Raw genomic sequence first — 5,093 nt, 5'->3', positions numbered from 1 at the left:
AATTACCTCATCGCTTCAGCTCCCCGCCCCTTTCCCAAACCTGGAAGCACTGTCCCCTCCGGCCCCGGTCACCCCTCCCGCCCCGCGGCCCTCGATCCCAAGCCGGTCTTGGGGAAACGCGCCCGCCTCCCCGGGGGCCTCCGAGCCCGGGCTGCGCGCACCGAAGGGTTAAGGGCGCGGACCGGCCGCCGCGCTGTGCGCTCGCCGTGCTCAGAGCTGCTCGCCCCGCCGCCCGCCGGAGGGTGCCCCCCCCGCCCCCCCGAAGTCGGATCCCAGAGCTGCGGCGGCGGCAGCCAACTGCTCCATATTTGGCTTCTATTACACATTTACATACTGGAGCGAGCTAGCGAGCGAGCGCGAGAGAGCGCGAGGGAGGGCGGGCGGAGGGAGGAGGGAGGGGAGAGGAGCGGGGGGGGGAGGAGGAGGAGGAGAGAGCAGAGTATACCGCAGACATCATTTCTACTACAGTGGCGGAGCCGTACAGGACCTGTTTCACTGCAGGGGGATCCAAAACAAGCCCCGTGGAGCAGCAGCCAGAGCTACAGCAGCCGCAAGACACTGTTTCTCTCCCTCTGCCCCCCCTTCCCCACGCAACCCCAGATCCATTTACACTTTACAGTAAGTGGCTATTTTTTTTTCTCCTCCGATTCTTTCTCTCCCCCCTCCCCCATCTCCTTCTCCCATGATTTAGATTGAGATTCCCCCCCACCCCCGCTCTCCCTAGAGGGGCAAAAGCAACAACCAGGAAACAAACCCCAAACCCCATTCGGCGACACGGAAAACAGCTGGAAGAGGAGCGAAGGAAATCGACGCGTTGTGTTGTGGTGTGTGTTTGTGTGTGTGTGTGTGTGTACATACACCCTTCCCCGGCTCCAGCTTCCCGGGCCGACATCCCCGCTCTGGGAGCAGGGACAACTAGCAGGAGGGCTGCAGGGGCTGGGTGGGCGCCCGCCAGGCGAGGGGGCGCGCCCGGGCTGGGGGCACGGGCGGGCGGGGAGAGCGGCGGCGGCGGCGCCCCGCTACGGCGGCTGCCGGTCCGGCCGCGAGTGCGGAGAGCCATGTCCTCCTCTCTGGAGGTGGCGTAGGGGGAGGCGGAGGCCGGGGGTCGCGCTGCCCCCTCCTCCCGCCGCCCCCTCCTCACTCCTCTCCCCGAAGAGGGCGGCGAGAGCGAGCGGGTCTGGAGAAGGGCTGGGCTTGCCCGCGGGGTCCGCCTGGCCTCGGAGCCCCGGGGTGGGGGTCTCCCCGCGGAGGCCGGCCTGGCCGGGCGTGCGGCTGCGGACCGGGAAGGGTCTGCGCCCGCGGCCGCGCCGGGACTTCGCGCGCGTGGCCGGGCGCAGAGCGGTGGGAGAGCGGGGGGCGCTGAGGGGTGGGTGCTGGGGGAGCGGGTGTGCGGTGCCGGGAGCGCGGCCGGAGTGGCGGTGGCGGCCCTGGCTGCAGCTGCCGCCGCCGCCGCCGCCCTGTTGGTACGGCAGCTTCCTGATCATGTGCAGCCGTCGCAGCGGCCCGGAGCCGGGAGCCCGCGAGCGCCCCAGCCCGGGCCGGCGCCCCCGCCAGCGCCCGCGGCCGGAGCCGGGGAGCCGTGGCAGGCGCTGCCCTGCCCGCGCCGGAGTGAACGGCTGTGCGGCTGCTGGGAGGGTGAATGAAGCCGGGAGGAGGGGAAGGAGGAGGTGGCGGCGGCGGCGGCGCTGCGGGAACTGGGATGCGCCCTGGAGCCCCGCCGCTCGCTCACTCTGGGCCGGGCCGGGCCGGAGGCTCCGCCACTCCTGCGACCGCAGCCGCCACCTCCTACGTGGTTCCAGCGCTGCGCGCAGGCCGGTCCCGCAGGGGGCGGGGCGGGGCAGGGGGCCGGCCGGGCTGAGCAAGAGGTGAGGCGGTGGCGGAGCGCGGCGTGAGTGTGAGTGCGTGCGATTGTGAGTGTGTGCGCGCGCGCGTGCGGGGGAGGGGGCGGCTGGGGCCGTCGCGGTGGGAAGAGGGCCCCCTCAGTGGCCACTTGGCTGACTCCGCACCGCCCCGACCCCTTCTCGGCGCCCCCCCCCTCCCCACCGCCCTCAGGCCGCCTTCCTGAACTCCGCGGCTGGTGCTTTCATTTTATTTCAGACCACGTAGGGGGCTGACTGGAAGCGATGAAACAATTCAGGTTTTCGAGGCAGATTGAGCAAGAACCTTAGCGGGGGGTGGAAGTAGGGTGGGGGTGGAGATCCTGCCAGAAAACAAACAAAAAAAATCAGTTTCCAAGGACTGTGGGGTTTGGTTCAATCCCGTGGCTGCTCTGTTTTGTTTTGCTTTCTTAGTATATAATCCTACAGATAAGAGGGTAATATAAATACTTCGGGAGATTGGGAAATTGCTGAAGAGTAGTAAGGGGGAAAAAAAAAAAGCCAGTCGGAAGCTGGTTATATAATGCGCGATGTGGCTAACGAGAACGGCAAGCTATTTTTATTTTGTTTACCGTATGCTGTGCAGTAGGGACTCCTACAAACTGGTTCTGTCCCCGAAGAGATTCTTAGTTTCCCTGTGAGATCCACAGGATACAATTAGCAAAATTAGAAGACCCTATTAAACCCACAGAATAAAAATTAATGGCTTGGAGTGGCATACTCCGTGCACATCCTGGTGCATGCACGGGAATGTGTGTATGCAAATAAGTTCTTTGCCAATCTTGTAGTCACATCTCATTGACATTTGTGTTTTATAATGCAGGCTGTTCTTAATATTTAAACATAATCGTTACATATCGCTCACAGCAGCGGGTAGTTACTTTAAGGTTATTTTTAGGCACAGCTAGTTACTTTTTCGACAGTGTTAGCTAAGCTATTTCATTTGGCTTTCTGAGGAGCCCTGCAGTTCCTAGAAGCCCCTGTCTTAAGCCCACCGTGTGGTTTATTTGGTGGGTGAAGGTAGTTTGACACTTCAGCCTATTTTGGAATGCAGTGTTTGCCTGAAGAAACCACCAGAGAGAAGGATGAGAAAATCCTGCAAATGAACTCTTGGAAAGGGACTGCACCATAACGACTAATGCTTTGGCATTTAATCTCCTCTGATTGCCCTCTGTGCCTGCATCAGTCAATATTTTAGCAGCTCCACAGATAACTGGGCTTGAGTGCCACCTTCTACATAAAGCAGAGGTTGAAGGACTCCCCTGAACCTTCTGCCTGCCTGCCTTTCTCATCTCGTAGATACCTGTCAGCGGGTGTAGGTTTTCGGTGTACTTACTCCAGCTCTGATCACTCATGTAATTAGATCAGGCTGCCATGGCAACAGACAGTGTTCCTCCGTCCATTCAGGTGGGTTTGTCTTGTGCCTGGACTACTCCCAAGTGTTTCATGCACAGTATTTGTGCTGCCCCAGCCAGATGAGAGACTTTACTATTTCAGCTGCATCTTCTTTCTGTCATTTTTGGACGGGAGACACTGAATGATGCTTCTAGTTACTCAGCTTTTATAAAGGAGACCAACAAGCTGTGCTTACTGGGTGCAGTATGTAAATGCATCTCCCCAGACAGTGAGAGGAGCCCGACAATCCTGCTGGTGTTTATTGTGAACAGATCAACAAGTATTTGGTACTTGTTAGAAACCTTTCAGAGCTGACTAAAGCAGCATTTCTTTTGCAGGCTGTCTGGTGCCTTTGGCCTTGCAGGCACTTAACCCTTTCAAGTGCAGAAGAAGTCATCCTTTAGAACTCAAGTTGCCAGTAGTCGCGACTGGTTTTCTAACGGATTTATTCAGCGCAAGTAATTTATTCCAGAAGGATATCCCCGTTGTCAGATTTGAAAACTGGACGGCCGTCATAATAGCAAAAAAATGCTACTGATAGCAGGCAGTCATCCTGAATGTATTCATTCTTAACTTGGATTTCTTGGCCGTGATCGTTACCTTTGTGGTAGTAGGTTATAAGGTTTTTGTCTCAGGTAAGAGATGATGGAGGTCTATAGCTGGTAGACTGATAATGTATGGTGCTTTTGCACAATAACTTGTACTCTATTTGGGAATATAATTTCATGGGCATTTAATAACGTAGAGAACAGCATTTTTTTCTTTGTATTAGGGGACCACCTTATTAAGCCTGCTGAGCAAAGAAAAATAATACTGTTGGAAAAAAAAAAAGGAAAGAAAAGTAGCTTTGGTTGCTGAAGCTCTGTATTGCTCAGGCAATCCAAATAAGGGAGAGTATTTTAATAACTCTGATATTTGAAAGAAAAAATAATTGAGAATAATAACGTTTTGATGTCATCGTGACCCTGCCCGTCAGTTTACCGTTTTGCAGCCCCCTAGCTAAATTGGTAAATCCTTTTTTTTTTCTTCTGGGGCTAAGATTGTTGAGAGGGATCCTTAGTGCTCCTCACAGGGTGTTTGTGAATTTCTACCATTTTGCGAGTTTATGTAGTTGGTAACGTGATTGTGACCTGCTCAGATCAAGCGTTGCCGTGTTTAAAACGGGCCATTATTTCCAGGAGGTAAATAGATGGGGGAGGCAAGGATATAAAATAAAGCGCCGAAGTTTAAGTTTTACATAACACCTTGGAGGTCCTGGAGTACCTTTTACAATGTACAGAAAATCGCTTCACTTGGCAGCCAAACGTGCACATGTATTTTTCAGTGTACAAATAAATTCATCCTAAAATAAGTATGAAAAATGTGCTTGATTGGGAACTGTGAAAGTCAATATTTTCCCTTCTGGATTTCGTTTGAAGAGGGTTTGGTAAACAGAAGTGATGCTTCATTAGAAATATCATAACTAGGCTTCCCGGCCTCTGAATTGTCCTATACTGTCGGAGAAGAATTCAAGGACAACTCTTTAGCCATCAAATTATACATGAAATGTCTGTAACTGGCCTTACGTTTCAACAGACCTAACTCAGTTGTCTGGGAGTCCCCGGAAAGGCCAGCCTTAAGAGATTATTAAAATATCAGTAAGCATGTTTCTGTGACTCCTGGTACAGAGTTTGATTCACATCCCTTTTGTATAAATGTGCCTTTATTTTTTTTCCATTCTGAAATGTCAAGTGGATTTTCTGTTTGCACTTACCTTGAATGATAGTTTTTGATGACTAACGCATGGTTAACACTGGCTCATTTTGTTTCCTATAAGAAGTT

This window comes from Delphinus delphis, chromosome 10 (assembly GCF_949987515.2).
Source record: "Delphinus delphis chromosome 10, mDelDel1.2, whole genome shotgun sequence".
NCBI classification, from domain to species: Eukaryota; Metazoa; Chordata; class Mammalia; order Artiodactyla; family Delphinidae; genus Delphinus; species Delphinus delphis.
This window is presented reverse-complemented; position numbering follows the sequence as displayed.